Raw genomic sequence first — 23507 nt, 5'->3', positions numbered from 1 at the left:
AAATTACCCCATTCCAAGAGAAGATTTTCCCAGGAATCGTGGCAGACCTTTTGCAGCTGCAGGATGGGGAAGCTAGCACGATTTCCAGTGGCTGATTTTACGAGCCCCGCCAAAGCAGGTGCCCGCAAATTCGGGGAGTCTAATCGAGTCTTTGCAATAACTCCCACTCTTCCGGTATCAGCTTAAAATAAGTGTCAGTAGTTCATGCATAATTACTCCTGAATTATCTAGGCGATTCATCAGGTTTGATTACGGACGCATAATGGGCTCGCCGAATTTGGGTGTTTTAGGGCACTATTAATTTCATATGAAATCTCACAAACCATTCACCTGCCATTTGTTTTCCTGCCTTTTTAAAAAAAAGAAACTAGCAAATTAGTTTAAATGATTTGTTCTTGTATGAGGTCTGGAAACACATATAAAGAATGATTATCCCATAGAACGCAGTAAGTGGGGAAATATTGAGACTTCATTAATTGTGATGGAGGGTTCATAAAGTATTCATATCTCTCAAACATCTCTGAGAGGCCTAGTGAAAATGGCACTAATCGCTACTCATCTATAAAGCTAATTGAAGCGGCAAACTAATGCAGCCGAACACGCTTGGCCAATGAGAGGTGGGGAAAGAGCGGAGTGTCCATCTATGTGACACCAGCAGACTCAAGGGGAAAGAACAGATTACTTTTGGCTAGGGAGCAGATGGAAAGATAATAATTATGCTACTTTTTAAGTACTTACTCTGTGCCAAGCACTGTGTTAGATGTAAGTCAATCTGACACAGTCCCTGACCCCTATGGGGCTCATTCTCTAAGAGGGAGGACAGTTGTCCTATCCCCAATTTATAGTTGAATAAACAGAGAGGTAAATGACTTACCCAGTGTCACACAGCGAGTCAGTGACAGAGCAGGGAGAAGGAGCCTGGACTCCTGACTCCCAGATCCCTGCTGTTTCCACTAGGCCACACTGCCTCTCTGAATCCATCACTAAATCCTTCCGCTTCCACCTTCACATCACTAGAGTCCGCCCTTTCCTCTCCATCCAAACTGCTACCACGTTAATCCAAGCACTCATCCTATCCCGCCTTAATTTCTGCATGAGCCTTCTTGCTGACCTTCATCCCCATTTTACAGATGAGGCAACTGAGGCACAGATAAGTTAAGCGGCTTGCCCAAGGTGACACAGCAGACAGGTGGCGGAGCCTGGATTTGTCATCTGTTAAGCAATTACTACGTATCAAACCCTATACTAAGCCCTGAGGTAGATACAATTTAATTTAGTAGGACCCTGACCCTTCCCACTCCGGGCTCACAGTCTAAGTCTGTTTGTTCTGTTTATTTGTTTCTCCCTCTCCTATCTGACTTCTTGCCATCCTTCCTTCTGCCTCCCAGATCATTTTTCTGGGATCATTTTTCTAAACACTGGGCATGTTTCTCCCCACTTCTCAAACCCTTTAACGGCTGCCCATCCCTCTTGGCATCAAGCAAAAGTTCCTCAACAGGGGCTTTAAAGCACTCAGTCAGTTCTCTCCCCACTATTTACCCTCACTCATCTCCCACTACAACCAAGAGTCACACTCTGCTGCTGTAATACCAACTGACTCTCTGAGCCTCGTTGTCCCATCTCCCTCCATCGGCCACTCGCTCACGTTCTTCCTCCTGTCTGGGATTCCCTCCCTCCTCACATCTGGCAGACTACGCTCTCTCCATCTTCAAAGCCCTTTTACATCTCCCCAGGAAGGCTTCTCTCACTAAGCTCTCTCCTCCCCACCCCACTTTCCCTCCTCAACTGCCTCCCCGGAACTCCCTCACCAGATAGGCACCTTTCAACCATAGCACTTTTTTTCCACAATTTATAACAAAGAAGAAGTGGATCCTAGTGGATCGTGTACTGGCCTAGGAGTCAGGAGGTCCTGGGTCTTGATCCCAACTCCTCCCTTGTTTGCTGTGTGACCCCGGGCAACTTACTTCTCTGTGCCTCAGTTCTCTCATCTGTAAAATGGGGATCAAGACTGTGAGCCCCATGTGGGACAGGGACTATGTCCAGCCTGCTTTGCTTATATCTACCCCAGCATTTATTCATTCAATAGTATTTATTTAGTACATTTAGTACATTTAGTACATTTAGTACAGTGCCTGGTAGTAAGCACTTAAATCCAATAAAAACAAAACCAAGTCTAAACCAAAACAAAACCAGTGTGCTTCACCCTGCCAGCCTACTTGATTGCTGCACCCCAAGTTCTAGTGGGCACTTGACTAGCTGGGATGAGAGAGACAGAGAGGCTGTGCATGTAATTATAATAATTATATTAATAATTATGTTAATAATTATTTAAGTGCTTATTACATGCCAAGCATTGTTGTAAGTGCTGGGGTAGATACAAGGGATCAAGGTTGCCCCACGTGGGACTCACACCCTCTTCAAAGCCCTACTGAGAGCTCACCTCCTCCAGGAGGCCTTTCCAGACTGAGCCCTCCCTTTCCCTCTGCTCCTCCTCCCCTCCCCACTGTCCTGATCCCTCCCTCTGCTCTACCCCCTTTCTCTCCCGAAAGCACTTGTGTATATTTGTATGTATTTATTACTCTATTTTATTAAAGATGTGTATATACCTATGATTTTATTTATCTATTTTGATGGTATTGATGCCTGTCTACTTCTTTTGTTTTGTTTTATTGACTGTGTCCCCCTTTTAGACTGTGAGCCCATTGTTGGGTAGGGATTGTCTCTGTTGCCGAATTGTACTTTCCAAGCACTTAGTACTCTGCACACAGTAAGCGCTCAATAAATACGATTGAATGAATGAATGAATCCCCATTTTACAGATGAAGTAACTGAGGCATAGTGAAGTGAATTGACTTGTCCAAGGTCACACAGCAGACAAGTGGCAGAGCCGGGGTTAGAACTCACGTCCTCTGACTCCCAAGCCTGGGCTCTTGCCTCAAGGCCACGCTTCATGCTACTGGTACTAGACTTATTTCTGTTACACAGGGTTTCAGGCCTGAAGTTTCAGGGCTGAGTTGCTCACAACAGGAGACTCCATCACCATCATCAGCAACACCAACATCATCATTACGATTATCAACACCTCCATCACCACTATCACCGTCCTAGATCATCAGTCATCATCGATCATCGCTGTACTCATCATCACCAACACTTCAATCACCACTGTCAACACTTCCATCATCAGCATCATCACCAGTCAGTCAATTGTATTTCTTGAGTGCTTACTCTGTGCTGAGCACTGTACTAACTGCTTGGGAAAGTACACTATTACAGACATATTCCTCACCCACAGTGAGTTTCCATTCTAGGGGGACCACCATCACCAGGGTAATAATAATAATTGTGGTATTTGTTAAGCGCTTACTATGTGCCAAGCACTGTTCTAAGTACTGAGGTAAATACCAGGTAATCAGTTTGTCCCACAAGGGGCTCACAGTCACAATCCCTGTTTTACATATGAGGTAACTAAGGCACAGAGAAGTTAAGTGGCTTGCCCAAGGTCACACAGCAGAGAAGTAGAGGAACCGGAATTAGAACCCACGACCTCTGACTCCCAAGCCCATGCTCTAGCCACTAGGCCATGCCGTTCCTCAACAATAATGATAGTATTTGTGAAGCGCTTACTATGTGCCAAGCACTGTTGTAAGTGCTGGGGTAGATCCAAGGTAATCAAGTTGTCCCACGTGGGGCTCATGGTCTTAATCCCCATTTTAGAGATGAGGTAACTGAGACACAGAGAGGTTAAGCAGCTTGCCCAAGGTCACACAGCTACAAGTGGTGGAGACGGGATTAGAACTCACATCCTCTGACTCCCAAGCCTGTGGTCTTTCCACTAAACCACACTGCTTCTCTTCTTAAGGTCATCCACATCATCATCAGCATCAACAATAATATTTCCTGTGGTCAGAATGGGAGCAGAGCACTGTATGAAACACTTGAGAGACATGGTCTCTGCCCCTAGGGGAATTATACTCTAATCTAAAATCCCTCCACCTCCCCCAGTGAATCTTTCCCACTGAATTCCCGATTCTCCAAGTTGTATCAACCCAAATCACATCTAGCATTTATATATTTATCTCTGCCCACGCCCAACATCTGTATATAAGTATAACAAATGTCTATCAGTTGAACATTCAATTTATTCTGATTCCACCATCTATAATTTGTGTCTGTTCACCCTGTTACAGTGGAATTTCCTTGTGGGCAGGGAATTTTTCTGGAGCTTCTGTTGTCCTTTCCCTAGTGCTTAATAAATGCCTTTACTAAGATGAGCCCCTCTCAGGGTCACAGCTGGAAAGTTTCCAGTACTCTACAAGTCTCGACCACGGGAGGGTGAGTCAAACAGAGACCTGTCCATACCATCCCATTCCTAGCTTGAGCAGTGGCTAGCGAGCGGAAGGCAATCTGCTATAAATCAAAACACCTGAGATGAGCAGCAGCGGCACAGGAGAGAGTCGAGGGCAGAGACTCAAGTTTACCATGCAGAAGGAGGCAATGGTAAACCGCTTATGTATTTTTACCAAGAAAACTCTGTGAATACACTTACAGAATGATTGCTGATGGAGGTGAAGTGTTCTGGGAGGGATGTGTCCATAGTGTCGCTATGGGTGTCGGAGATGACTTGATGGAATAAGAAAAGACTATGGCGAGCACTAATGGGGGAATAAAGCAAACAAATTATTTACAAATAGTTGGGGGAGGTGGGAGAACGAGATCTAACAGATGGAAGCTGGAATATTGTCAGGATGAATAAATTATTGAGTGTACAAGTGTGACTACATATGTACATAGTGCTGGGATAGGGTTGGTTACTACCTAAGTGCTCAAGGTGGCTGTTGGGTTGCTGTGACAGAGTGAACAGAGAGGACAGACAGCCATGACCATAGCAATGTAATAAAATCAGAGTTTTTCTAGAGCACTTTGATGTTCTAAAATGCTTTCATATCAACTATCTCATTTCATCCTCACAGGATTCCTGCAAGGTAGGGAGAGGCAAACGTCACCACCTCCATTTTACAGATGTGGAAAGATGAGGCCCAGAGCAGTCAAATGACTTGCCTAAGGTCACCCAGAGGGGCCTGGGACTAGAACTCAGATCTCCTGAATCCCAGACTCAGGCTTTCTAGACCTCTCTCCCTATTTTCAATACCTTATTAAAATCACATCTCTTCCAAGGGGTCTTCCCCAACTTAGCCCTCATTTCTCATACTTCCTCTCCCTCTGTTTTGCCCTTGATAAATCAGCTCCACAGAACATGTAAATATCAATCAATTGGATTTATTGAGCGCTTTCTCTGTACAGAGCACTGTACTAAGCACTTGGAAAAATATAATATAACAATAAAACAGACATATTCCCTGCCTGCATTGAGTTTACAGACTAGAGGGGAGACAGACATCGATATGAAAAAATGAATCACAGATATATATATAAGTACTGTGGGGATGAGGGGGATATAAACTACATATCTGTAATTTATTTTATTATCTGTCTCTGTTCAAGACTGTAAGGTCATTCATTCAATCATATTTATTGAGTGCTTATTGTGTGCAGAGCACTGTACAAAGCACTTGGAAAGTACAATTCAACAATTAAGAGAGACAATCCCTGTCTAAACTGGGTTTACAATCTAGAAGGGGGGAGAGAGACATCAAAACTAAATAAACAGGCATCAATATGAATAAATATACTTATAGACATATACATATCAAAGCAAGTAAACAGGCAATAATATAGATAAATATAATTATAGACATATACATATCAAAACAAGTAAACAGGCAATAATATAGATAAATATAATTATAGATATGCACCTATAAACACAAGTGTTGTGGGGCGGAGAGGGTGGGTAGAGGAAAGGGAGCTAGTAGGGGCTGAGGGGGTGCTGAGGGAAAGGGAGTCAGTCTGGGAAGCCCTCTTGGAGGAGGTGAGCCTTCAGTAGAGCTCTGAAGGGGGGAATTGTTGTTTGGTGGATGTGAAGAGGGAGGACATGGGCCAGGGGTCGACAGCGGGACAGGCGAGAATGAGGCACAGTGAAAACGTTAGCACCAGAGGGGTTAAGTGTGTGGATTGGGATGTTGAAGGAGAAAAGGGAGGTGAGGTTAGAGGGTACAAGTTGATGGAGAGCTTTGAATCCAATAGTGAGGAGTTTTTGCTTGATATGGAGGTAATGTGTCTAATCACTCTGTTGTAATGTACTCGCCCAAGCACTTAGTACAGTGCTCTGCACACAGTCAGTGCTCAATAAATAGGATCGACTGTGGGCAGGGAATTTGTCTGTTATATTGCTATAGTGTAGTTTCCTAGGAGCTTAGTACAGTGCTCTGCACAAGGTAAGTGCTCAATAAATACAATTGACTGAATGATAGTTGAGGCTGACTCCACAGCAAGGGAGGTCTAGAGGAATGCTTAGGTGGAGTTGAGGGAGGGCTGAAGGGCTTGGTGACAGGAGCATCACAGAAAACTGGCCCAAAAGCACTGCCCAAAAAAGGACTGGACTGGACCTCTGACTGAAAGAGAGCTGCTGACTCAGTGTCAACTGACCAACATGTAAAACACCAATCAATCCTATTTATTGAGCATTTTCCATGTTCAGAGGTGTGCTAAGCTCTTGGAAGAGTATAGTACATATGCATATATTATATATTTACACATATACTGAGGATGGGCAGAGATAAGTATATAATAGTTGAGACTGTTAGCTCACTGTAGGCAGGGGACGTATCTACCAATTTTGCCGTGTTGTACTCTCCCGAGCGCTTAGTACAGTGCTCTGCACACGATAAGTGCACAATAAATACTATTGTTTGGTTGACTGATATAAAGTGACTTAGGTTGTTACGATTCGGGGTTTTGGGAAGTAGCTGGGGAAAATTAATAGTAGTGGGGGAAGGGTGATGTGTGGCCAACACAGAGGGGTGGGAGTAGGTGGGTTTGAATTCCTCCCACATAACTCCAGTCAGAAACGCTGCTCTTCCTCTCCAGACCCCTTCAGAGTCGAACGTACAATCCCCCACAATGGAAAGCGGTCTGACGCTTTGGACACGATTGTCAGGAGCCGCAGGGGATGGATTCCAAAGACGTCAGTGGATTCTTTCAGGCGTTTCCCACGCTTGGAATGCTGTGGACACAGCAAGGGGCCCTTTCCACCCTTCCATCAAACATCACTGGTGCCTGTCTGAGCCTCCGCTCCCAGCCGGGCACACCACACTCCCCCACACTTCTCCCTCCAAATATTCCAATTCCTTTCCATTGTTCAAGAGCAGTCTGGTTGTTGGGCACTCATTATGCTATTGTCAAGAGTTGGGGGGGGGGGGGGGGGTGGATGGGAGAATGTTGTACTGGAAAAGAGGCTGGAGAGCAGCAGGGAATCCAGGACTTAGCAGGTAGGGCTGGGGACCCAGAGTTCACAGGCAAGGATTCTTGAACTTGGGTTCTAATCCTGACTTTGCCACTTGTCTGCTGTGTGACCTTCAGCATGTCACTTCACTTCTCAGTGCCTCAGTTACCTCAACTGTAAAATGGGGAATAAGATTGTGAGCCCCATATGGGACATGGACTGTGTCCAATCTGATTGGCTTGTATCTACCCTAGCGCTTAGTACAGTGCCTGGAACATAGTAAGTGCTTAACAAATGCCATAAAAAAAAGACCAAGGAGCAAGCTGGGAAAGTGGAATTTTGTCTGATGGTACCCGTCCCCAGATGGAAGATCCTAGGAAAGATTCTGGTAATTTTCCAGAGGCTGGTGGCTGTATCTTTTCAGAGTAGGAGTGGGACACAGCACCTTTGACCTCATCTTAGTTCCACCTCCTTGTGACATCACACCGGATGTGGCCAATCCTCATGGCTTCACCCCTCTGGTGCTAATGTTTTCACTGTGCCTCATTCTCGCCTGTCCCGCTGTCATCCCCTGGCCCATGTCCTCCCTCTTCACATCCACCAAACAACAATTCCCCCCTTCAGAGCTCTACTGAAGGCTCACCTCCTCCAAGAGGGCTTCCCAGACTAAGACTCCGGCCATCCCGGAATCTTGCCTGTTCGACTGGGAAGACGTAGTCCTAATTCTTATTTAAAATTGCTTAAAACTATCTCCCTAGAGCCCCCCAAATCCATCATCCCCAGGAAAGAGGAAGCAGAATACATTTTCCTTCTTTGTTGAACTTTCTCCATCCCTTATGCTGGTGTAAACCTGGTAGTGATGAAGGCAAAATTGGATTTCCAGGCACTTGGGCTGAAAATGTTTTAAATGTAGGTATGGCAGGGGAATGACATATTTAAACCAGGAACTAAATCATCTGGTTCATTTGTTTAAGCGGACCCAGATCCTGTCGAGGGCAGGAAGCATGCCTATTGCATATTGCCAAGTGCTTAGTATAGTGTGCTGGACACAGTAAGGTGCTCAATCATTACTACCCCTCGATTCAAGTCTTGGGTTTTGCCCATAGATTGTAAGATTCTCATTAGATTGTAAACTACTTGAGGGTGGGGATTCATGTGTTTATTGTACACTCCCTTGTGCTTAGAACAGGACTCTGCATCTAAAAGGCACTCAGTAAATGCTATTAATTGGTGGATTGACTGATTGATTCAAGCCTCCTGTTGTGCCTAGAGATTATAAACTCCCCATTAAATGTAGGTTCCTTGAGGGCAAGCCTTCCCAAACTGTCTTGACACCCTCCTTGCTGACCTCCTTGCCTCCAGCCTCTCGCCTCTCCAGTCTTCACTTCGTCCTGCTGCCTGAATCACTTTATTAAAACATAGTTCTGCTCCTGTCTCCCCATTCCTCAGAAACCTCCAACCGCTGCCCATCCATCTCTGCATCAAGGAGGGACTCTTATTCGTCAGCTTTTAGGCACTCAATCAGCTCTCTCCCCCATACTTATCCTCTTTCCTCTCTACTTATACTCACTCCTATTCCACTACACCTGGCCTTGTGAAATTGGTTCCTCTCAAGCCAACCTATTCACTAGGCTTTGATCTCATCTCTCTCGCCACTGATCCCTTGCTCACCCTCTCCCTGCTGCCTGGAACTCCCTCCCACTTCACATCCGGCAGACCATTGCTGCAGCCTTCTTCAAAACCCTTCTGACAGCACATCTCCTCCAAGAAGATTTCTCTGCTTCATCTCTCATCTCCCAGTCCTATTCCCCACTTTATTGCCGCTTTAGCACTTCCACTTGGGTACAAATTCCATTCCCCCCATTAACCCTTTATGACCATAGCTTTATACTCTATTGCTTCTTTCTACCTGTAATATATTTTGGTGTTTGTCTCCCTTGCTAGACTGTAAGCTCCTTGAGGGTAAGGATCATGTCTTCTGGAAGTGGAAGCAGGAAGCTAGCCTTGGGAGGGCTCTAGCTCTCCTGCAGGACAAAGGACCTGCAGTGAGGGCAGAATGGAAGGATGCAGTGTCAGGGGAGGGTAGAAGGATGAGGCATACTGGAGAATAGGCAGATATGAAGTAGGGGGAGAATGGGCAGATGCGACATGGAGGGAGAATGGAGGAGATGGTGTTGGGAGAGAATGGGAGGACACAGTGTGAGCAGAGAATGGGCAGATGTGGCATGAAAGGAGAATCAGAGGACATGGCATGGGGAGAATGTGAGGATATGTCATAGGGGGAGAATGGGAGGATGAGGTGTGGAGGGGGAAATGAGAGGACGTGCCATGAAGGGAGAATGGGAGGATATGACTTTGGGGGAGAATGGCTAGATGTGGAGTTAGGGGAGAATGGGCAGACATGGCAGGGAGGGAGAATGGAGGATATGGAGCTGGAGAAAGAATGGGAAGATATGGCATCAGGGGAGAATGGGAGGATATGGTGTTGGGGAAGAATGGACAGATGCAGCATGGAGGGAGAATGGGAAGATACGGCACTAGGGGAGAATAGATAGATGTGGAGTTGGATAAGAATAGGCAGACGTGGAACGAAGTGAGAATGGAGGATATGGCATTGGGGGAGAATGGAGGACACGGTGTTGGGGGAGAATGGGAGCATGTTGCATGGGAGGAAAACAGAAGGATATGACGTGGAGGGGTCTGGCACTGGGGGAGAATGGACAGATGCAGAGTTGGGCAACAATGCGGGGGTGTGGAATCAGGGGAGAATGGGAGGACACGGTGTGGGAGAGAGAATGGGTGGATGTGGTGAGGGGAGGAAAATGGGTGTATGCAGGTTGGGCGGCAGGATCCTGTCTTTCCACCCATCCTAGCGGTCCAGCAGTGGTCCGGCAGCCTCCAACCGCTGCTATGAGAGGTTTGGCAAGAGAAAGGGGACAGTAAGATGAAGATGATCTTTTGCCAGGATAATGTTTCTGGGGAACTTCTAGGCTGACTCGCTTTTATCTGAAACAGAATCTGAGTGGCAGTTCTCAGAATTGGGTCAGCGACCGCAGGGCCTACCAAGGTTCTAAATGCTCGAATCCCACAGGGGGTTCATACAGCCTTCCACGTTGACAATTGCCGGCTTTTGTTCCGCGCAAGCTTTGACTTTGCTGCAGAATTTTCATCGGCTTTTCCTGCCCCTTCCCCCAACCCCGGCCTCTCCCTTTACCCAACTGAATCACAAAGGTCAAAACTGCTTTGCCTGCCAAGCCAGATGAGGGCTCCTATCCACTACCACCCAGTACTGGGGAAAGAACTGGAATAATAATAATAATAATAATGATAGTGTCGTTTGTCAAGTGCTTACTATGTACCAGGTACTGTTCTAAGCACTGGGGTAGATACAAGATAATTGGGTTGGACACAGTCCCTGTCCCACGTAGGGTTCACGGTCTTAATCCCCATTTTACAGATGAGGTAAAGGAGGCCCAGAGAAGTGAAGTGATTTTTCCAAGGTCACACAGTAGGCAAGTGATGGAGTCCGGATTAGTGCCCAGGTCCTTCTGACTGCCAGACTGGTACTCTATCTACTAAGCTATGCTGCTTCCTTAGGAACCCGGTACCCTGATCCCCATGCCAGGGCTTTTTCTGCTAGGGCACGCTAATTCTGGCCTCTTGCTCCCGGAAGTATGGCGCTCACCCTTATCTTTTTTCTTTTTAATGGCATTTGTTAAGCCATTACTATGGGCCAGGCATTGTTCTAAGAAGTGGGATAGATTCAAGTGTCTCAGGTAGGACACAGTCCCTTTCCCACATGGGGCTCACAGTCTAAGTAGGAGGGAGTAGGGTTTAATTCCCATATTACTGTTGAGGAAACTGAGGCATAGAGAAGTGAAGTGACTTGTCCAAAGTTACACAGTAGACAGTGGAGGAGCTGGGATTAGAAACCAGGTTCTGTGGCTCCCAGGCCCACAATCTTTCCACTAGGCCAGGCTGCTTCCCAATCTTGGCCCCACTTTGAGGCCTCAACAGCCATTTTGCTGCCTCCCCATCCGATGGAATTCCCAGCAGGCCCTGCCACTGGCTCCCTTAATTTGCTTGATAATGATGGTGGTGTAATATTTGATTTGTGCTAAGTATCCGATGAAGCAACATAAAGCACTTAACCTATTGATCTTTCACACCTCACCAGCCTGACATTCCCCGGGAAGCTTTAATTACCAGCTGACAGGATGTTGCATCTTGTTAAGGCCTCACGGGGCTCTCCTCTCCTTTGGGCTCATCAAAGGCTATGGACCTTTCCTGCCTTTTCCCTGCCCATGTTGGCACAGTTATTTTGCCTTCTGCCCAGGAAGGTGAAATGACTGCTAAAGAGCTCAGTTCCGGTGCATAGGTGAGGCCACAGAGGAGTAGAATTGGTTCCCTAGCTGGACCTCTACTTCAGGGATCGTGAGTTCTAGTGGAAAGAGCCCGGGTCTGGGAGGCAGAGGATCTGGTTCTAATCCCAGTTCTGCGATTTGCTTGCTGAGTGATCACAGACAAGTCACTTCACTTCTCTGGGCCTCAATTTTCTCTTCTGTAAAATAGCTGTTCTCCCCAGTATGTAATAATAATAATAAGATGTTATTTATAAATATATAAGTATATAAGGCTAGACACAGTCCATGTCCCACACGGGGCTCACAGAATCAATCCCTATTTTTGCAGATGAAGTAACTGAGGTACTGAGAAATTAAGTAACTTGCCCAAGATCACACAGCATATAAGTGGCTGAGTCCTTCTGACTCCCAGGACCGTGCTCTATCCTATAGGCCACACTACTCCTCATGGCATCTAGCCAAAGGGTTAATGAGATGGAATCATTTGGGCATGCCAATTAACCGGCTAATTGATCTATTCTGAATCTCCTCCTAGATCATCACTGCAAAGCAGATTGCCTCTTCTGCCCGCAGGGCAGGTGAAATGTAGCGTTCACTGTGTGCTTAGTCACCACCATCTCCAAACTGGACAACAAACAGCTCCAGACAGGCTGAGTGCAGTTTTATTCCCAATCAATCAATAGATTGACCTCTAAACAGTAAGGAAGTTGAGTGTTCTAGTGAGAAGACCTGGGTTCACTCATTCATTCAATCGTATTTATTGAGTGCTTACTTTGTGCAGAACACTCTACTAAGCACTCAGGAAAGTACAATACAACAATAAACAGTAATCCCAGCTCTGTCATTTGCCAGTTGGGTGACCTTGGGTAAATTGCTTTACTTCTCTCTAGATTGTACGCTTCGTTGTGGGCAGGGAACGTGTCTGTTTATTGCTCTGTTGTACTCTCCCAAACGCTTACTTCAGTGCTCTGCGCACAGTAAGCACTCAAAAAATACAATTGAATGAAAGACTTCTCTCTGCACCTTCATCTGCAAAATGAGGATTAAATGCCTTTTAAATGGCCCTACACCACCCTGTTGGAAAATGAGCCCCAGGTAGGACAGGGAGTCTGTCTGACCTGATTATCTTGAACCTGATTATCTTGTAGTATGGTTCTTAGCACATAGTAAACACTTTAACAAATACCAGAATTATCATTATTAATAGCAGTAGTAGAAATTTAACTCCACTACCGCTAAACTCTTGGGAGAGGACAATAGGATAAGTAAGCCAGATCTCTCTCTTGAAGGAACTTACAGTTTCGAAGGGGAGTCAGGTCCTGAAATAAATTACAGATAGGTGGAAGTAATAGGGAACATGAAATGGGTTTCTAGCAGCTAGAGGGGAGTGGTAGGGGAAATCAGGTGGAGAAGTTATGTGCTTAGGTAAGCCCGGGAGCTGTATCAGACTGGAGCTTCCTCACCACTGCACATGCTTTTTCAACCTGGAGTCATCTCCTTGATTACTCCCTCCAAATGGAGCGGCCCCTGGTCTCTCAAACTGGAGCTGTCTCACCTCTGTACCAGCCCTCTTAAACTGGGCATGTTTTTGCATCAACCCTGGAAGCAGCAGAGAATTGGGCAATGGAGAACATCACAGGAGGATCAAAAGGAACATCGAGGATAAAGATGCCATTAGCAGCACAAACCTGAGCCTTGAAACAGCATTTTACTTTGGGAAATCTCCCTGTTGAATATCAAAGGGCCTGGAAAACAGAATATTCAAAGGCTCCAAACACCTGTGTGACTAAGTCAGAGAGGACAAAGCAGAGCTTGGGTTTGGGAGGGCAGGGCCTGGAAGGGAGGGAGGAAGGAGTTCAGGTGAAATGGGATATTATCTAGTTAATCCCTCAAGCCTCCCAGTGAACCGGAATTGCCCCCAAACTGAATTGCCCCAAACTGTGGTTTAATTCCATTTCGGGAGTTAATAATAACAATGGCATTTGTTAAGCGCTTACTATGTTCCAAGCACTGTTCCCTGCCCCTAGTTCCCCTAGGCTACTCTGAAGTGAAGTAGCAGCTGTGATCTTGAAGGAAGGAGTTCTGGAGACCTGGGTTCTAATTCCAGTTCTGGCCCACTGTGTGACCTTGGTCAAGTCCCTTAAACTCTCTGCCTTTTTTTCTTCATCTGTAAAAAGGGGATAACATACCTGTAACATAACATAGACTGTAAGCTCATTGTGGCAAGGGAAGATATCTGTTTATTGTTATATTGTACACTCCCAAGTGCTTAGTACAGTGATTAATAAATATGATTGAATGAATACCTACTCTTCCTCCCTCTTAGATGGTGAACAGTGACAGTGTGTGATCTGATTATCTTGAATTTACCCCTGTGCTTTGCACTTAATAAGGGCTTAGTACATACCATAACTAAAAATGCAGAGAAGCAACATGGCCTAATGGATAGACCACAGGCCTGGGAGTCAGAAGGATCTGAGTTCTAATTCTCGCTCTGCCACTTATCTGCTGGGTGGCTTTGGGCAAATCATTTAACGTCTCTGTGCCTCAGTTACCTGATCTGTAAAATGGGGATTAAGTCTGTGAATCCCATTTGGGACATGGATTGTGTCCAACATGATTAGCTTGTATCTAGCCCAGGCTTTAGTTCAGTGGCTGGCATTTAGTAAGTGTTTAACCAATACCATAATACAAAAACGAAAAAGAAACCCAGGAGTTCCCTTTTCTCAGTCCCTTGGGGATGAGGTGTCTATGACATATTGGCCAATGGGATATTGATTTTTGCTCTTTGTTTGTGGGTAAGGGCTCCTTATGGACAGGGAACTTGACTGATTCTCTTCTTTTGTACTATCCCAAGCTCTTAGCACCTAGTAAAGTCCTCAATAAATGCCACTGATTGATTGGGGGAAGGAGGGATAGAAGCATAATTATTTCCCCATGCAATAGGTCTGCTCCTTATATAGTCCTCCTGGGACAGAGCCTGTGAGCTGGTGGTTCCAGGGACTGATTTGGTCCCAGAATGACTGGGGTCTCCTGGACCAAGTGGCCTTGTTGGTCAAACGTCTGGGGCAGAGCCCCCAGACAACCTCCTCTACCCTTCAGAAAGCCTGAGCCCTCTCCTTTAACAATAACAATTGTAGTATTTTTTAAGCACTTACTAAGTACTGTACTAAGCGCTGGGGTAGGTATAAGGTCATCAGGTCCTATATGGGGTTCACAGTCTAAATAGGAGGAAGAGCGGATATTGAATCCTCAGTTTGCAGATGAAGGAACTGAGGCACAGAAAAGTGAAGTGACTTGCTCAAGGTCACAGGAGGTACAAGGCAGATCCGGGATTAGAACTCTGGTGCTCTGACTAGCAAGCCCATGCTCTTTCCACTAGGCCACGCTACTTCTCTAGAGAATCCCAAACCCACTACTCTGGGAAGTCCGGGACAAAGCAGATCCTCAGATTCTTATCACCTCTTCACTGGTCCTCTGTGCAGGTTGTACAAGAAATTAATAATAATAATAATAATGTTGATATTTGTTAAGCGCTTACTATGTGCCGAGCACTGTTCTAAGCGCTGGGGTAGACACAGGGGAATCAGGTTGTCCCACGTGGGGCTCACAGTCTTAATCCCCATTTTACAGATGAGGTAACTGAGGCACCGAGAAGTTAAGTGATTTGCCCAAAGTCACACACCTGTCCCGCCCACTCCCTTTTCCCAATTCTAACCTCCTCCCTAATTGTAATGGGAGCTGGGCTTTGGGGGACCCATCAGGATCTGTGACCGAGATAAACTCTGCTTATTATCTCCAGGCACATTAAACAAATACTTATCAATCAATCAGTCATATTTATTGAGCGCTTACTGTGTACAGAGTACAATATTACAATGTAATACAATATAATGGAGTTGTAGACCTATTCCTTGCCCACAGTGAGTTTACATTCTAGAGGGGGAGTCAGACATATGTATCTAAATGCTGTGAGCCTGATGGAGGGGTTAATAAAGGGAGCAAATCCAAGTGCCAGGGCAATGAGGAAGGTAGTGAGAAGCGGAAATAAGGTTTAGGGAAGCCCACTTGGAGAAGATGTGCCTCTCATAAAGCTTTGAAGGGGGGAGAGTGTGTGTTGACCCCACTGTTGGGCAGGGATTGTCTCTATATGCTGCCAAATTGTACATTCCAAGCACTCAGTACTTGAATATGAAGAGGGAGAGTGTTCCAGAAGAGAGACAGGACATGGGTGACTCTTTTGGAGAGGTCAATTTCTCCTTCCTCCTTTAATCTGTAAATTATTCCACCCTCTGTTCCCCCTGCTATACTCTAAACTCTCTGGGGGCAGGGATTGTATCACTGTACTCTCCTGAGTTCTTAGCGCAGTGCTCGTCACACAGTAATGATGACATTTATTAAACACTAAGCACCAAACCGTGGGGCTGGTACCAGATAATTAGATTGAACACAGTCTCTGTCCCACGTGGGGTTTAGCGTCTAAAAGGGAGTGAGGTCAGGTATTTTAACAACATTTTTAAAGATGAGGAAATAGAAGCCCAGAAAAATTAAGTGATTTCCCCAAGGTCACACAGCAGGCAAATGGCGAAATTGGGACTAGAACCCCTATCTTCCTATTCCTAGGCCAGAGATCTTTCCACTAGGTAATAAATACCCTTGATTGACTGAACTCCATGCAGGGTAGAAGCACTTTGGGGCACTCTCTGCTTTTTCAGTGAGACCTTACAGGGTGTATTTAGTATTAGTATTGTGTTATTTATTCAGTGCATACTCGGTGCTAAATAATGGGGTAGATACAAGATAATCAGATTGTATGCAATCCTTGTCCAACCCCCAAGGACATAATCCAAGAGGGAGGGAGAACAGGCATTTTATCTCCATTTTCCAGATAAAGAAAGTGAGGCCCAGAAAGGTTAAGCGACTTGCCCAAGATCAACCAGCAGGCCAGTGGTCCAGCTGGGGATAGAACCCCCATCTCCTGCCTCCTAATCCTACACTCTTTCACTAGTCATTGCTGATTTATCTCTTTTTAATGGTATTTGTTAAGCATTTATTATATGCCAGGCACTCTATTAAGCACTGGGGTAGATACAAGGTAGATACTGGGTTGGACACAGTCCCTGTCCCACATGGTTCTGATAGTCTTAATCCCTTAATCCCCATTTTACAGAAGAGGTAACTGAGGCACAGAGAAACAAAGCGGCCTGGCCAAAGTCACACAGCAGAGAAGTGGCACAGTCCGCATTAGAACCCAGGTCCTTCTGACTCCCAGGCCCGGACTCTATCCAATAGGCTTCTAACGCTGCTGATCTGAATTTAGGGTCAAGATTCTCAGCGGAGGAATGGAAGAAAGGACACAAGAAGATGCTGATCAACTGGCATTTGTGTTCCAGGACCATTTATTTTGGGTTTGATCCCGGGAAAATGCTTGCAAAAAACTTCCTGGATCTATTGCAGATATGACTGTCTCTCTCCACCTGATAACCCTAAACCAACGTGACTCACGACCCAAGGAGCATTCTGCGAGATGGTGCAGGTAGGGCACAATGCTGTTTGGGAAACATTGGAGTGCTGCTGTGATGGCGTGAACAACGTGATTTAATTGGTCAATATCTCTGGGCTTCTGTTCCGCTGCCTTCAAATCCAGCCAAGATACCACCTCGCTTAATGATGTTTGGACAAAGGACTTCCAGAAAATAACTTTGCCAGTGGACGGTGAAAGAAAATCAAAAGCAATCAGCGGCCACACAGCTCGCAAACTCAATCGCAACACAGCGCCCGTTTCCATTTGATGGGGTTGGCATTTCTAAAAACAATTTCCAGTAGCAAGTGTCTTAGGGAGGTACTGTCTGCACAATGTCAGATAGTAAACTGCTTGACAAACAATTCAGCATCAAAACCCAAAAGCCGGGAAGCGTCTCGTGGCATGATGAGGCGGTTTGGAGGAGAGGGAGCACGACAGGGATAATGATAATGATGATATTTGTTAAGCATTTACTATGTACAAAGTACTCTTCTAAGTGCTGGAAGCCTGCCTGGTAAAGGAATCTGCCGAGGAGACCAAGGAATACTGAGGAAGAATATGACCCATTTGTTAAGGATGTGCTTAAGCAATTTACCCTGCTTTTTTTCTTATGGCATTTATAAAGTGCTTACTCAGTGTCAGGCACTGTACTAAGCACAGGGGTAGATATAAGCTAAACAGGTTGGACACAATCCCTGTCCCACATGGAGTTCACAGTCTAAAAGGGAGGGAGAAGCAGCATGACTTAGTGGAGAGAGCATGTGCCTGGGAGTCAGAAGGACCTGAGTTCTAATCCTGGTTCCCCACTTGTCTTCTGCTTGGGCAAGTCACTTAACTTCTCTGTGCCCCAGTTACCTCATCTATAAAAATGGGGATTAAAACTATGAGTCCCATGTGGGACCTGATTATTTTATAACTACCCCAGTGCTTCAAACAGTGGCTGACAAAGTGTAAGTGCTTAACAAATATAAAAAGCAACAACTAACCAACCCCCCCCCCCCGCCAAAAGAGGTATTGAATCCCTATTTTATAGATGAGGAAACTTAGGCTCAGAGAAGTTCAGTGACTTGTCCATGGTCACCCAGCAGGCAAGTGTTAGACCTGGGATTAGAACGGAAGTCTCTTGACTTCCAGTCCTGGGCTGTTTCCACTAGACCAGGCTTCTGAAGCATCCTGAAGGGCTGCAGAAGTGGGAAGGAGAAGCAGCTTAGCCTAGTGGATAGAGCACGGGCCTGGACATCAGAAGGACCTGGGTACTAGTTCGGCTCTGCCACCTGTCTGCTTCACTTCTCTGTTGCCTCAGTTGCCTCATCTGTAGGTTAGGGATTAAGTCTGTGATCCCCTTGGGGGACATGGACTGTGTGCAATCTGATTAGCTTGTATCTACCCCAGCGTTTTGCACAGTGCCTGGCACACAGTAACAAATACCCTAAGAAGAGAAGAAATGGACCTGGATAAATAAGAGCTAAAAAACCGCCCCCAAAATAATGCAAAAGCCAGAACATCAGTCCCAGAATAATCAGGTGTTGGCTGCCTTTGTCTCTTCTGTGGAGCCAGACACATCCATTATCTAGAACGGAAGCAAACGAAACCAGAGGAGGCCCCCCAATCCTAGCCTTGGCAAGGAGGCCCTCCAGACAAGACAAGTTCAGTCAGCAGAAATCTGGGCTTCCCTCGTCCCATCAGAAGTCCAGGCCAGGGAGACGGAATCAAAGATTTATGGACGGACCTTCGGCCCGCTCGGCCTCGAAGCCCAGTGGTCCTGAAAATTAGGTCCCGAAAGATCGCGCCTTGATAGCGACTCGCATCTGTATAACTTGACGGGAGATCCAGCATCCTGCTGGGAGGAAGGGCCCTGCTACGGAAGGCGAGGACATCATAATTGCTTTTTAATATATTCTCCAAACTCATCTGCCTTGCACTAGGTACCGGAGACAGAGTGGAAGAGATAGAGAGAGAGGAGGCTGATGTCTTTGGGGCTGGGCTTTGTCCAGGCTTTGTTAGACTTGTTTTCAATTGAGGAACAGTACGATAAACAGTTTGGGAGGAAGGCCCCTAAGATAAGAAAATAATTCAAACTGCAGGGCTGGAAAGTCTCTTTCCACTGGGGTATCTCATTAATCATGGCCAGGCTCTGTTTATTCACTTAAAGAGGCCCTAAATGAAGGGGGAGATTTTCTCCTCACGGTTTAACTCCCAGGAGAAGTTGGAGGAGAGTTGCAGAACTGTGGCTTTTAATAATAATAATGGTATTTGTTAAGCACTTATTACATGCCAGGCACTGTTCTATGCGCTAGGGAGCATACAAATTGGGTTGGACATAGTCTCTCTCCCACATGGGGCTTACAGACTTAATCCCCATTTTACAGATGAGGTAACTGAGGCTCAGAGAAGTGAAATGAGTTGCCCAAGGTCACACAAAAGACAAGTGGTGGAGCTGGGTTTAGAACCTATGGTCTTCTGACTCCCAGGCCCATGATCCGTCCACGGCCCTATGCTGCTTTTGCAGGTAAAACCTGTGGCTACTCCTTAGGTTCTAAGCTCTTCCTCTATACTGTAAACTCCTTGTGGGCAGAGAATGTGTCTTCCCACTACATTGTATTGTACTCCTCCAAGTGCTCAGCACAGTTAATACTGATTTAAGGTCATATCTTCAACAGGCCTTAAGCCCTCTTTTCCCTGGCTCCCTCTCCCTCTGCATCATCTATCTATGCACTTGGATATGTGACCTTTGGGCACTTGATATTTGCCTCACCCTCAACCCCACAAGGTCAATCAGTCAATCATATTTATTAAGCGCTTACTGTGTCCAGAACACTGTACTAAGTGCTTGGGAGAGTATAATATATTAGACATACAATAATAATAATGGTATTGGTTAAACATTTACTATGTGGCAGGCCCTGCGCACAATGAGTGTTGGTAACTATGGTCCCCACAACTGTGAGAGCTGGACCCCAAGTTTTGCTTATCCCAGGACTCTGACAAGACCTACGTGTTTTCCATCAGGCCCGAAAAAAGCCAAAATGGGGGTTTTCCGGAAGGCTGTGCCCTCTTCCAGCTCACATCTCCCCTAAAATCCCTCCCCTAGCTTGTTCCCCCCCTCAAAATGTAAAGGTGGAAACTCTGCCTAAAACAAATTTATACACAAACTTTTATGTTACTAGACAATAAGCGCCTTGAGAGCAGGGTCTGTACCTAGCCTCCAACTTAGCTCCATAGTCCTAGGAAAAGCCATGTCCCTTGTGGAGACTAAGTATGCCCACTTGAGTGTGGCCTGCTGCCAAGTCAGTCACCTCAGTTACCTCATCTGTAAAATGGGGATTAAGGCTGTGGCCCCTATGTGGGTCAGGGACTATATCCAACCTGATTTGCTTGTTTTTAATAACAGAGCATAAGACAACAACAACAATTTATTAAACACTTACTATGTGTCAAGCACTGTTCTAAGTCCCGGGGTAGATACAGGCCTATTATGTTGGACAGTCCCTATCCCACATAGGAGTCACAGTCTTAATCTACCCCAGTGGTTAGTAAAGTGCCTGGCATAAAGTAAGGGCTTAACAGATCCTTATAATACATAACAAATGTTTAATAATGGTATTTGTTAAGTGCTTACTATGTGACAAGCATTGTTCTAGGCACTGGGTTGGTTACAAGGTAATCAGGTTGCATACAGCCCCTGTCCTACATAGGGCTCGCAGTCTTAATCTACTCCAGTAGTTAGTATGGTGCCTGGCACATAGTAAGTGCTTAACAATACCATAAAAACAAGACAAATCAACAACAAAAAAACTGGAGTTTACCATCTAGAATCACCCCACCATTTTTCAGTCACTTCACCCCACCCAACCTTGAGGAAGGGACTTTGACTCCAGCCAATGTGTAATGGCCACAACTGCCACTGAAGAATTCCACCTCTGCCATTTCTCTGCTGTGTAACCTTGGCCAAGTCACTTCACTTCTCTGTACCTCAGTTATCTCATCTGTAAAATGGGGATTGAGACCGTGAGCCCCAGATGACACTGTGTCCAGCCCAATTTGCTTGTAACCACCTCAGGACTTAAAACAGTGCCTGGCACATAGTAAGCGCTTAACAAATACCTCAGTTATTAAGTTGCCAGGATCTGGGAGGGCTGGGCTCAGCCCCAACCCCACACTAATTTCTGCAGGGTTGAGTGGTTAGCCGTGTTTCTGTCTATTTAGGGAAACTTTATCATCTCTTTCTAAAGGATAAAACATATTTTTTTTCAGTGTGGTTGCATGCGGTAATGAGGCATGCAGAAAACCTCACAAGATAGATGGTGGCTTTCACCAGTGAAGCCGAAAACTTGGTTAACTTAATAGTCTATTTATTACCTCCACTCCCCGAGCATGCAGTTCCTGATTAATATATCCCATCTTCTCCCTGGATATACAATTAAAACTAGTAATATGTGATTGTAGGCTCAGACGCAGATGAACTCAGCCTTTGAGTTTCAAAAAGAGGGGGAAGAGAAGAGAGGAGGAGGAAGTGTTACTTACAGTTATGTGAGCGGGTAAGAGTTTGAAAAACAAGCTAGGTCAAGTATGACTTTGTCTGGATGAATTGCCTTGATTACAGTCCCCCAGGGCTGGAAAGGATACTGTAAAGTCATTTTGTCCATTCCCCTGCCTTGGCGTGGCACCCCAGTCACTTCTGGGAAGGACGAACAAGTGACCACTGGAAGGAGGTGGTGGCTTTGGTTCAAGTAGAGAAACTAGGGAAACACTGCTAGGAGATATTTTGGATTCTCATTTCCAGTTACTGATGTTTTGATGTTTTCCTCTTTGTAGTCTAGTCTATCTTTATAATCTATCTATCCATCTATCCTTACAGTAATCCATTCATCCATCTGTCCATCCATTCATATATCCATCCATCATCCACCTGTCTATCCATCATCCTTCCAACCATCCATCCATCCATCCATCTGTGGAACTTACTGAGTGTTTACTGTGTGTAGAACACTGTACTGAATGCTTGGGAAAATACAACAGAATTGGTAGATACATTCCCTGCCCACAAGTAACTTACAGTTTAGAGAAGGAGATAGAAATGAAAATAAATTATGGATAAGTGCTGTGGGGCTGAAGGTCGGGTGATTATGAAGTGCTTAATGGGTACAGAGCCAAGTGCAGAGGAAAAAGGAAGGGAGAGTAGGGGAAATGAGGGGCTTAGTTGAGGAAGATCTGTTGGAGGAAATGTGATTTTAGATCCATCCATCCATCCATCCATCCACCCATCCCTTGTTTTCAAAGATAATGCTCCTAACGGTGAGATCCTATCGAGAGCTGTGAGGGTGGCTGAAAATATCAATGGGGACTGACACTCCCTTCCAGATTGTTTGCCCATAAGGCCAGATCCTTACTGCTTTAATTAGTTGATCCAAGCTAAAAACCAAGGCTAGATAAGGCTTAGATCTTTACTGCTTTAATTAGTTTATCCTTCACTAGACTTGTCTGTGTTTTCCAGCGCGCTTCTTGGAATCCTGATCTTCACAAAGTCTCTGTTCACAGAGAGCAACCCTTCTCCTGACTGCTGTCTGTTTGGTTGTCTTCCTGCTGCAGTGGTCTCCCAGCAGTCCACTGTTCTGTTTCTTTGACCTATTCAGCGGGGAGACTGGGGTCAGAAGAAGCTTCACCCCAAAGAAGTGCCTCTTTAACCCATCAGTGGCTTTAGAGACAATCACCCTGAGTCAGTCAAGCTAATGGGGATTTGCCCAGGACACTAGCCATCCCATGAGAGGATGGTCCAGGGCACAATGGACCCTACAATACTAATCCACAGCCTGGGATGGCTCGTCCTTAAAGCTCTGACCCGGCTCTCAAATTGACAAGTTAGTTAGGGTATTTATAAAGCCCTTATTATGTGCCCAGCACCGGGGTGGATACAAAGTTATGAGATTGGACACAGTCGCTGCCCTTTGTGGGACTCAAGGTCTACCCATTCTACAGTGGTGAAAACTGAGGTTCAATGCCTTGCACAAGGCCCCATAGCAGGCCAGAGCCAGGATTAGAATCCAAGTTTCCAGGCTCCCGTTTCCATTCTCTTTCATTCATTTACTTATTAATTCTTTCAATTGTATTTATTGAGCACTTACTGTGTGCAAAGCACAGTACTAAGCACTTGGGAGAGTAAGATATAACCGTAAAGAGACACATTCTCTGCCCTCAACTTTCCACCAGATCATGTCACTTCCCTGTCAAATTATTCTTCTTTTCTCCTTGCTTTACAGTATTTATGTGCTTACTA

At 45.6% G+C, this 23507-nt stretch overlaps 1 protein-coding gene and 1 long non-coding RNA gene across 3 annotated transcripts in view; one reads left to right on the top strand and one right to left on the bottom strand.

The window, feature by feature from the left end:
* The window catches only part of KIRREL3 (kirre like nephrin family adhesion molecule 3), a 398688-nt gene that overhangs the window by 139023 nt on the left and 236158 nt on the right, over positions 1 to 23507 (bottom strand). The gene's annotated exons all lie outside the window — the stretch shown is intronic.
* Positions 7333 to 17615, top strand: LOC120638696. Its single transcript, XR_005660569.1, has 2 exons — positions 7333 to 7391; positions 17030 to 17615. It is a non-coding gene; the product is annotated as an uncharacterized LOC120638696 (long non-coding RNA).

Source organism: Ornithorhynchus anatinus, chromosome 11 (assembly GCF_004115215.2).
Source record: "Ornithorhynchus anatinus isolate Pmale09 chromosome 11, mOrnAna1.pri.v4, whole genome shotgun sequence".
NCBI classification, from domain to species: domain Eukaryota; kingdom Metazoa; phylum Chordata; class Mammalia; order Monotremata; family Ornithorhynchidae; genus Ornithorhynchus; species Ornithorhynchus anatinus.
The sequence above is the reverse complement of the archived record's forward strand: the minus strand, read 5'-3'. Positions and strand labels throughout refer to the sequence as shown.